This window comes from Lepisosteus oculatus, chromosome 3 (assembly GCF_040954835.1).
Source record: "Lepisosteus oculatus isolate fLepOcu1 chromosome 3, fLepOcu1.hap2, whole genome shotgun sequence".
NCBI classification, from domain to species: Eukaryota; Metazoa; Chordata; class Actinopteri; order Semionotiformes; family Lepisosteidae; genus Lepisosteus; species Lepisosteus oculatus.
Window position 1 is genome coordinate 31,016,316 of NC_090698.1, and position 12,368 is coordinate 31,028,683.

A 12,368-nucleotide genomic window follows, 5' to 3' on the forward strand; every position below is an offset into this window, starting at 1 on the left:
ACTAATACACAAGAATACATTTATTAATACATAGAATATGCATATAAACCTAACAGATCTTATCGAGGGGATTATCAGAATACAAAAGATATATATTCAATCATTCACGAAGAGTTACACATATCAAGAGGACATACGTTCGGTATATCATTCATTTAGACCGTTTCGTAAATGTACTTGGTTACAACTTCTACATTAGATACTCAAAACAAGTACATAACTCTTAGGAATTAAAGTGATATCAACTGGTGGGGATAACAATTGAATTCTTGAGCTGTAATGCAGTGAAGTTGAATACTCATCCAATCTCTGGGGATTCAGATCTCCTGCGGGCACAAACAAGCAGTTGCAGGCTTGTTGCTGTCCAATCCGTGCTCTCTGGCTCCGTGCCAGGCTGTGCTGTTCGGCTTGCGACGGTGCGCTGCTGATGCTTTCTGAAGACCGGCTAGTTAGTGTTGGCTGAAACTATCAAGAGTTTGTGCACAGGAGGAAAGATGACTGTGGGTCCCAGCAGGTCAGGAAGAGCACAGGTTCGTTCCTGATGAAGTGCTAGATCTGAATAGTGATCCAGCTGTCCACAGTTCCGACCTGTTCACGAAGCTTGCTGCTGATGCTAACCTCTGGTCCTCTGGTTACTCTCTGGCAACCTCCGCTCTAGACTCTTAGAACAAAGCAAAGTTCTGGCACTCAGACACACTGGCCGTTACATGGTTGTCCGGTCTGAGTCTCAGGATGGTCAGGAGGCATGCTGAGAGAATGTCCTGCGCTTGGGAGCCTTTCTGCTCCTGGGCCGTCCTGCCCTGGAATTGCCTCGCACCCCTGGAATTCTCCCTAGAGATTCTCCTTAGAATTTCTCCTTTGATTAGTTCTACAGGATCTCTGTGTTGCCTGTTTTTACCTGGAGGAACTTCAGCTCGTTCATTGGCTGAAAGTGTCATGGCCATCAGAGTCCCACGTGGGTTACTCGGCCCTACCAGTCCCTGATTGGTTGATCAAGGTGAGATATGAGTCACTTACTCCTGACACTTAGGAATGCAGTCCAGATGTCCATCTGGCACTCCCTAGACAGATAGGTGCCAATGGATGACCATTGATAAGTGCATCCCCATTTGGGAGCTGTCCCTTATCAAAAGAAAACATCTTTAAATCAGCCTGCATGAATAGCTTCCCTGTGGCTGCACCACAGAGATGAAGAGAGAGATGAGGCCTCATTTGGGAAAGCACCACAACACTTAATTCGGTCTTATTAATAAGCCTAGCCACTAAAGTGGCGACACACAAGGATGCTTTTCCACTCCTCCAGATTGAGGAATCACTGACAACATTGTCACAGGAGGAGCAGTATTATTCTTTGGACTTAGCTACTGGAATATGGAGGTTTGTGCACAGGATAGGGAAAAGATTGCTTTCACTTCTCCACATGGGGCAACATGAGTGTCAGTGGATGCCTTTTGGACTGTGACCTTTCAATGGCTGATGTAGCACAGTCTTGGGTCAATGATAGATTAGTTATTGTTAATATACATCTAGATGACATGATTGTGGACTTACCTACCTTTAAGATGCACCTACAGCATATGGATCAGACTTTAGCAAAACTCAAAGAGAACAGACTGAAGAAATGTGCTCTCTTTCGCAAAAAGTAAAGTCCCAAAGACATGTGGACAGTTGAGCTGTGATGGGCAGTGAAAAATTGGCCACCTCCTGCGACAATATACACTTGTTTTTACGTTTTGTAGGATACTGCCTAAAGTTTATTCCATGGTTTTGTTGATTGAAGCCCCATTGAATGCCTTTGTTATGTGGCATGCTTACCCTTGGGAGGAAAGGAAAGGAAGTGGATTTTACACCAGCCTACCAGGAGGAGATTCTGCAAGAAATTATGCTCCCAAGATATAGAAACAAGCTCTGTTGAGAATACCATGAGGCAATGGGTCTCCAGGAGAGTCAGAAAATCCTATCTGTTTTGCACCGCAGTCAAGGAACAAAGGAACAGGCCTGGAAAGCTAATACTAAGGAAACAGAAAAAGTGGAAACAGAGTGCAGCCTGTGGAAGGATTTCCACTACAGCCTGGCCATTGCAGAGACTGGAGAAATTGAGCATTCTGGAATACTTATTTTTTTATTGTTCTCGCTTCTTCTACTCAAAGGGAACTATTGTGGATAAAAGTTTTCTTTCTATTTGATTAGAAATACTCATGTTGCATAAAAAAGTTACATCCCCATGACATTTCCTTTTCTTTCTAAATGTGCTGTTGAACTTCTAGTAATCGAGTGTGCCCCTTGGACACTCTTTGTGTGTCATGTGTTCTGTGGTTTGTGTGGTGATAAACGTTGTAATTAAGAAGAACATAAAAAAATACTTAAGTCATACAAATGTCTATTCCCGGTCTTTGGGTGAATTGATGATTTTGAGAAATAAAAATAACCTCTGGCAAGGAATGAAGGGCCCTAGCATGCTTTATAATTGGCATGTGGCATAGTCTTCTATAAAGCAAAAGTAGTTCCTGAGTTAACAACTATTAAGAACTAATAACAACTATTCTTAAAACTTAACTAGTCAAAATGAGAACATTTTATTTTCTTAAAAATAATCAGTCCAAAAAGTCTCTCCATATCACACTGCACATGATTTGCTGATTGACTGAAACAACACAATCCCTGAAAAAATCTGCCTGAAAGGCATTTGTGCCATTGATTTATGTTTCTGAACTGAAAACACAAAATAATCCTTCTCACATTTCTCACCTGCGGTGCAATGTTTAAAACATGGGTGTTATTGTATGTTTATAAGACCAACACTGATGCATAGTTAATTAAATTTACTTTAAAACTATATTATATTATGTATAGACACCCTTGGGGTAGTAAATGACTTACATTAAAAGCAAATCTGTCTTCAGTCAATTATGGGCATTACATTTGTAAGAAATGTAATGTGTAGTTAAACATTATGCAGTTCTTAAAATGTAGCTGCAAATGGGAATAAAATAGAGAATCAATTATAATAGTATCACAATAAAGAGGCAAAATGTAAGACAAAACTTCTTGATCAAGCAAGTATTATTACACAGCATATAGATAAACCAAATATAGGCTTAGAATATTACTTTGATTTCCACCATTGTAGCTTCTAGTTTTCCTGTCATTTTTGGTAAATGTATCTAAAAACAATTTGAGTTTCATTCGCTGATATGAAATATACTGATAACCTTTGAGATAAATGTCATTTACATCACCATGGGCTCTAAAGTTTTGTCAGAAATTATGATTTAAGTGGTGTTTGCATTTGACATCATTTAAACAGTTTAAACTAGTTTCAAAATGAATATTTTATATGAATATTTTGCCAAATGGTGATTTTTCCAGTTATATCTCCAATAATATGGAGCAGAACAATTTTCCTATATTTCCCAGATTTCAGGATGCATGTATTCAGACAGCAGACAGGATTTTGTGCACACAGTTTCTGCCTTTTATCATCAAAAAGGTATAAAGTGCCCTTTCCCAAAAAGATTTATGAAATCACAATTGTACAGGCTACAATATCATATATAGTTTTAAATCTGATTTGTAGTTATGGCTATTATTAAATACAGTATTAATGCTGGGTGTTAAGAAAATAAACACTGCACTAACTTTACCTTTGAACATTTTACTTAAAATACTCCTAATTTTACAATTAGTGCAATAATCCTTTATTCACAACTAGCTGAAGTACCCGGCATTGCCCAGGTTAAAATAGGGAGGCTGTAAACATGAAGACTGAGTATTTTTTTATTGCTTTTCTGAGTGACTGACCCTGCATTTTGTTGATATGGGTAGATTCAGCGAAACTGAATCTAATGGAGAATTAAAGACATTCAAACCTGAATGGCAGATCAGATGGAATTATTGGAATGAACACATATTCTCCCTTGACCAATCCAGAGAGTATTGATGCTTCAAGCACATATGGGTAAAGCTTTTTAATCACTAAGTGAGTTCCATTGCATGGTTTTGGGGGATCCAAATTTTGTAAAAGCATGACAGGACATCTGATTTTGAGAGATAGAATATGAGGTGGAACACCAGGTTAATGCAAGGTGCTTAAAAACTCCACAGGGTATTGGACAACATCATCAATGTCAACAACAGTATCAACACTTTTGAAAACTTTTGCTTCACCGGGCATCTTTTTCAAAATTTGATCATTGATGTCATCCACTGCAAACTTTTTTGGTGCTAGTATTGCTCTTTCACTAAGCCAAGCAGTGTTCTTGTAGTTGGCGGTGAAATTTCAGAATACAACATTTTCTAGTGCTTCTTTGGAATAAACAGTAACATGCTTTGGGAGGTTTATTGAACCATCTTTTTCTGTTGCCAATGTAGCATCTCCTATTCTCAACAAATCTTCAGCAAAGATCCAAAATTCTTATCCTTTCTGAGGTGGACTCTCATGTTCGTTTTCAGATAAAGCTTTTGGACATGGTTCCACAAATAAGAGGTTTTAACAGAAGCATTCAATTAACCAGCTCTGGTTTCATTTTGGGATGACTGGCAAAGTTTGTCTGACTTCTCCTGTCATTAAAACTAATTCCTCCCATAATTTCACCATTGCTTCTTATGTCCTTTGGTGTTCAATCAACAGCTTCAAACTATGTTTATGGGACATCCCAGAAAATAAGCTTGCACACAATGAAAACCTGTGCACGTGCTGTCCCTTTTGAGATGTTGCAAGTTGGTGAAATTATGTCTGACCAGATCAAGAGGCAATTTAAATGTGGGCAGTCCTGCCACCAGAAAGGAGGGTTGAAGCTATACCTGATGATGCCACAGCAAGGGCGATGTGTGCAAGTGTGCAAACGCAAGTTTGCAAGGAGTAAGTTAGTGACAAATGTCTTTCCAGTTCCACCTGGATCATCGAGAAAAAGGAACCCGCCATGATCAATGGCATCTAGAATTTTTCTGTACAGATTTGCTTGATTTGATGTGAGCTTTGTTTCATTGCTTGCAACAAACTGCTTTAGCTCTTCTTTGTTGTAGGATGTTTCCCTGAGCATTTCCTGAGAGATGCCACTTTTTTCTGTTCTTAGTTGAAACAATCCAAATTGCTTCATTTCTTTGCCTCCCAATGAAAAGAGCTTGTCTTCAATTTTCATCAGAGCCTCAATGAAAATAGTATCATCTTATGAGGTATTTTTATTCAGTTGCTTTGCATGGTACAAAATGTCTTTGCTGAGAGCCTTCTTGTGATTTTTCCATAATGCCTTTGGGTTGGAAAGATGACACGCAGTGAGCATTATGCAGAAGAGATCTCTGAGTCTAAAGGGTGAAGCAGTCAATGTAGCCTCTGTAAAAGCTTCATCCCAGTGCTTTTCATCTTCTAGAAGTACATGGAGATTGCAGGCTTCTCTGTAGGTTGAACACACTCTGCCTTCCAATGGAAGTTGGATCTCTAACAGTATGAAATAATAAACGCACATAATAACAATCTACATTGTTGGGATGAACAGTGTAAACTCTTCCTAGAGCATCAGATGCTTTGATTTCAGGGAATACTTCAATTGGTGTTCCTTGTATCTTGGTTTCCATGTTCTTGATCCACTGACCCAAGTGAAGTACTTGGGAACATCATGGTAAAGCAGTGCACAGCAACAGGAACAACTGTGGGATGACATTCAGAGATGGGAAACTTCAGTATCTTCCAGACAGCTTCATTGCCATTAATATATCTGCCCATTTGAAACTCTGTGACCCCATCATCAATGCTTTCTTTGTTTTGGATTCCAAAAACTGCCATGTCAAAGCCTTTGTTGACATACAGATGCAGCCATTCAAAATGCGCGGTAAAAACCCGCAGTACAGTAACCTACCCGCAGGGCACCGGAGGACACCGCGGTAAGTGATTGGCTGGCCAAAATGACCGACAGGGGCACTCGTGGTGCATTGGTTGGTAGTGAAAAGATTTAATCATTTAATGTCTTTACTGTGCACATTTTAATCCGCTTAGTTTTGAATATTTATATGGAATTTTACCATTAAAGGGAAATTTTAGTAGCTGAGCATAAAAAGAAGAGGAGCATAACGCATCTGAAGGTCATAAACTATATTAATTTAGGAACATAAACATTACTGTATGTACGTAAACTGTACTGTTTATGGCTGGTCTTGATAGTTTAAAGAAAAAAAATGCACACCAGTCTTCCATTTCTCCCTAAACATTTTAAGCATGAAAGTTTTATGAAACGGTACCCAAATATGTGATTGCTGTATAGAATGAATTTTAATTTTTAAAAATTATTTAACACGAAAATTAAGCTGTTTACATCTTCCGCCTGAGAACAGTCACCCGTTGCTACCCAATGCAGAAACACAGCCACTAACTAGCAAAGAGAGGACATTAGCTAGCCAATATGATAAAGAACTAAATTATTATTTTGTTTATTTCTTTTGCACATTTATTTGAACATTTCCATCGATTGTACAAGCACTTGGAAACTGTCCAATCCCTAGTTCATCAGACATTTTCTTTTACGCTGCGGGCATTCTCCTGATCTGTGTCTTCTAAGATATAATGCCAGCGAACTCTTCTTTTTATGTCCACTATAACAGACAATCTCCTTTGCTTTTAACAGAGCGTTTAATAATTTCCTAAAATGAAAATGATTTACTTTATTTCCCTCACAGGATCAATAAAAGTATTTATCATCTGTCTAAACTATGGGACAGAATTCTGGGGTCTCCCCATACCAGAGATTATGGTAGGGCTTCAGAATGGTGATTGGCTGACACCATCTGACACCCCTCTGATTGGAGAAAAAAGACGTTCTGGTTTGCTATACATACAGTACTGTACCAGGAAGAGGATTTCTTTCTGTTCCAAACGTGTATTTTAAAAGTTTAAGAAGTAAAAACCTTACAGCATACACAGATTTCGTTATCTTTGTCTTATGCATAATAATGTTCACCAAATTAATAATAAACTTTATTTTATATAGCGTTTTAAACGAATAAGTAATTAGATTGCTCATAAACCTAATCACTTGCTTTTTCTTTTTATTTAGGCTCAGATTTCAACTATAGATCGTATTATTAATAACCATAATAACGACCAACAAAAACAACCATATAAACATAATACCAACCAAAAACATAGATAACGATCACAATACAAAATCAAATATATCAAACCATTATACTCTCTAAAATTCCTCCAATTATCATAGCACCGCCCCTTATGCAAAACAAAACCCTCCTCCCATCCCAGTTTATCCTCTTTATCATCCTCAAAATCCACCTCGATTTTCAACTTAAAGCATTACTGCTTACTGGGTTTTTGAGGGGGGGGGGGGGAGGTGTCTTTGGCTGGAAATCTCGCCTGCTTCTACTTTACGAGTACAACCCCCTCTCTGCTGGAGTGCTGGCTGTGATGAATTAAACTGGTTTCACAGGTCTTTTCAAAGTAGGAAGTACAGTGTTAAGTGGTAGCTGGGCTCCTCAATAGAATTGCTTTAACATGCTAATGCGTTGGTTTAACAGTCCGGGAGTGGCAAGCTTCCAATATCAACTCGACTCGATTGGAAGACAATGAACGTATTTTAGCCCTAAATGAATTAATAGCAAAAATGGTTTACATAAAATACATATTTCCAAGAAAGTTTATAATAATACGATCTATAGTTGAAATCTGAGCCTAAATATAAAGGAAAAGCATTTTCAGAGAGCAATCACACTGTGTTTATGTAGAAAAAGCAATTAGGTTTATGAGCAATCTAATTACCTATTCGCTTAAAAGGCTATATAAAATAAAGTTTATTTAGAGATGAATGATCAGTGTTGCAGTTTAAATAATTTTCGTAGGAGGGCTTGGACAGATTCCAAGTGCATTTTTGCAATTTACGTTGCAATTTAGAGTTTTTTGGCAAGAGGAGACACCCAAATTATAATGAAACATGCCACTGTTTGTGCATGAACAAAGTTATACTGCAATTTTCCTTAGATACGCGATTAAAAAAAAAATTTTTGAATCCCCGGCGGAACACACTCCGTAAGAATCAGCGCTTTTATACAGTATATCACTTTTAAACACATATATTTAAACACGCGTTTACGATTTAAATCAAAACTCGATTCAAATCAATAAAAATGTTTATTTTGTAACGCATAGGTGACTATTCATTGTTGTTAAAATGACTTAAATTCGATCATGTTGTGATAATTAGAAATATAAATTTGTTTGGTGCGAGTGAGGTTTTATTTAATCTCTGACCAAGGGAAACGTTTCATTTTTTCAAAGAAATATTTGTTAAAAAATAAAGTCATAGTTCCATGGGATTCAATCACAGACATGTGACATGGGAGTCAGGAAACTAACACACAGGGCCACCAGATTTGATAACGCTATAAAAACGCTATAAAATAATGTGACTAGGCACAGAACAAGTTTACAGCACAGTACAATAATAAATGCTGACCATGACATTAGAAGCATAAATGACCTTACACTCAATTTAAACACAAGCTGTCTTTAGCCCTCTAAGCTGGTTCATACAGAAATATAGAGATCCAGGTTCAGAACACACAGCTTCATTAGTGAATACATATGCAGGACAACTAGAGAAGACGTTTTACAGAGGATGGATTTATAGAAACATCACATCAGTGACATCACTGAAGTCAACTCCTAGGTACTGTAACTGTTGTGTGGATAGTTTCACAAGAATCAGACAAATGTTTAAGCATCACTTGTTCTAGATAAAACTGCAAAAAAAACAAAACAACAACCCATAATGTACTTCTTTGCGGCTCTGTTTGCCCAAATCATATATTCACAACGTGACATCTAGAAAATAATATTACGTAACCAAAATCCGCAATATGGAAACAGAAGCTGTGTAATTGTTGACAGATGATGTACTTGTAACATTTTTACAAGACGAACTACAACATTTAAAAAATGACTTGTATGTACTTGATATCTCTAATCAATCCACGGCGACATTGTTAAAATAGTCCCAGCACAAAACGAAACTAAAACGCATACCGTTTCGCGCTTCTTATTAGTTGCTCAAAAGTAATTTGACCGTATGAAATGCATAATATAAACCTAGAAACATATACGTGAGCAGTATTTACACACTGTAGTATCGGTGTTAAGACATACCTCTCAAATATTGTAAATCAAGTTAAAAATATCTCAGGACCGATTCTGGTCATAATGAAACCATGTTTCGTGTATGTTTTCTTTAAAGTACCGAGACCAGCCATATACTGTATGTTTATGTTCCAAAATTAATATCGTTTATGGCCTTCACACGCGTTGCAGTATGCTTCTATTCTTTTTATGCTCAGGCACTAAGATTTCCCTTCAGTGGTAAAATTCCATATAAATATTCAATACTTAAACGGGCACAGTTAAGACATTAAATATACATATACATACTGTATACAGTACAGTTTTCATACAGTAATATGTTTATGTTCCTAAATCAATCTCTTTTATGAGCATGTGAAAGGCATGGTGAATTGATTCTCAAAAATTACTGTACTTTGCATGATTGAAAACAAATGCGTGATTGTGAAATGCTGTGGTGTTACTTTTACAAAGACGGTCAATGAAAAAAAGACCGTCTTTGTAAAAGTCTTTTTTTCATTGTAGTGAAAAAAATGAAAATATAAATATATTTTTCATAATAATATTTATGAAACATTTCATAATAAATATTCAATACTACAACGTGCACAGTAAAGACGTTTACTATAAATCTTTCTACGACAGACCAATGGACCACAAGTGCCCCTGTCGGTCAACCAATCATGTACCACGCGTCATCGTATGTCACAATGGGCGACACCATAGCCAATTACCTCTGGTATGTGTCTGTACCGCGCACTTTGAATGGCTGCATCTGTATACGTTTCCACTTACAACATTAAACATCTGTAATTTATGAAAAGTGAAAAGGGTTGAACAACATAACTTATGTGCTGTTTCTGAAGTTTTGTTAATATTTTATAACAAAAAGCATTAAAGCAGTATATTATTGAAGGCCTGCATTGTAGATTCCAATCGAACTTGCCTTAAATTGTGGTTAATTAAACAAATGAAAAAAAATTGCATCAAGCATTTGTAAGGAAAATATTTATAGATTTCATATTGGGTGTTGTCTTCTAGGAAAAGTGAAGAACATATGCAAACACAAAGGTAAATGTTAGCCTCCATACTACTTTTATAGAAAACTGTTCATATATTGTAAAGTAATAATAACAGCTTGTGTACAGGTATAAAACCCCTATAAATACTTGTTCTGCCAAACTGATTAAGGGACAATTTTGCATCCTGCTCTTTTAACTCTGATATTCACTGAACTGCAATTCACAAGGTTTTATAAGTAACTCAAAATCCTAAGTGAGTAAGAACCTAAAATAATAAGGCCAACAAAGTCAACATCTGATTCAAACCATGTTATTTGATTCAAAACATGTCTTGAGACTGAGTTTGGAGTTTCAGACACATATCTTAATTGGTTCAAGTCTTAACTCACTAATGAACAAGTAATAGGTTTAGTAATGGTTCAGTATACCATTCTGCTATACTGTTTAGTAAATCAGTCTCATGAATATGAATTCTACATACAGATGCAGCCATTCAAAGTGCGCGGTACAGACACGTACCGGAGGTAATTGGCTACGGCGTCGTGCATCGTGACGCGCGATGACGCAAAATACCGCGGTACGTGATTGGTTGACCGACAGGGGCACTCGTGGTCCGTTGGTCTGTCGTAGAAAGACTTACTGTAAACGTGTTTACTGTGCCCGTTGTAGATATTGAATTTTACCACTGAAGGGAAATCTTAGTAGCTGAGCATAAAAAGAATAGGAGCATACTGTAATGCGTGTGAAAGCCATAAACGATATTAATTTTGGAACATAAACATACAGTATATAGCTGGTCTTGGTACTTTAAAGATAAAAATACACACCAGTATTCCATTTCTCCCTAAACATTGTAAGCTTCGAAGTCTTTAACTAAAGAGATACCGGAGTCAACAAGCATACTTTTAGAATTTGATTAAAAGGGAATATAATATGGAATCGCGTATCTCAAGAATTTAATAACGGTATGATTACATCCGTGTGCTGCGACAGGGCTGTGTAGGGCTGTTTCGCCTGCCTGTTCATGCGAGCTGTCTTGTAGCCTACTGGTCTAGGTGTGTGACTACCAACTGGCAGGTTGTGTGTTCAAATACAGGTGGTGCTGGACCTTTCATTTTTATTTATTTATTTTTTAATCACGTAACATAAACATATTACCGTATGCAAACTGTACTGTATACAGTATGTATATGTATATTTAATGTCTTAACTGTGCCCGTTTAATTGAATTAAAAAAAATTATTTAACATTAAGCTGTTTACATCTTCCGCCTGAGAACAGTCACCCGTTGCTACCCAACGCAGAATGGTGATTGGCTGACACCATCTGACACCCCTCTGATTGGAGAAAAAAGACGTGCTGGTTTGCTATACATACTGTACCAGGAAGAGGATTTCTTTCTATTCAAAACGTGTATTTTAAAAGATTAAGAAGAAAAAACCTTACAGCGTACACAGACTTCTAAACTGATCAGGATCGTTATCTTTGTCTTATGCATAATAATGTTCACCGCTCTGTCCAGCAAATTAATAATAAACTTTATTTTATATAGCGTTTTAAACGAATAAGTAATTAGATTGCTCATAAACCTAATCACTTGCTTTTTCTTTTTATTTAGGCTCAGATTTCAACTATAGATTGTATTGTTAATAACCATAATAACAACCAACCAACAAAAACAACCATATAAACATAATACCAACCAAAAACATAACAAACACAATACAAAATCAAATATATCAAACCATTTTACTCTCGCAAAGTCCTCCAATTATCATAATCCCACCCCTTATGCAAAACCAAACCTTCCTCCCATCCCAGTTTATCCTGTTTATCATAAACAAAATCCACCTCAATTTTCAACATAAAACATTACACAAAATCAATACCTCAACACTCCATACTCAACAACGATAATTCACAAACAGCCAGAACATGTAACTACACTTTCCCAAAAAGACCTAATTTCAATAGCCCCGCCCCTTATGCAAAACCAACACACCTCCCCTGTTCTCTCTCTCCCCTGGCGGTTGTAATTGTTTTTATTTTCAAATAAATTTTAGCAAAGTCATGTATTTTAAAAATCTTGAGATTTTTATATTTATGTCTTTATTTAGTGGTTCTATTAGTGACAAAGGCTAAACTTTCTTGGAAAAATGTCTTTTATGTAAACCATGTTTGCTATTAATTCATTCAGGGCTAAAATATGTTCATTGTCTTCTAATGAAAGA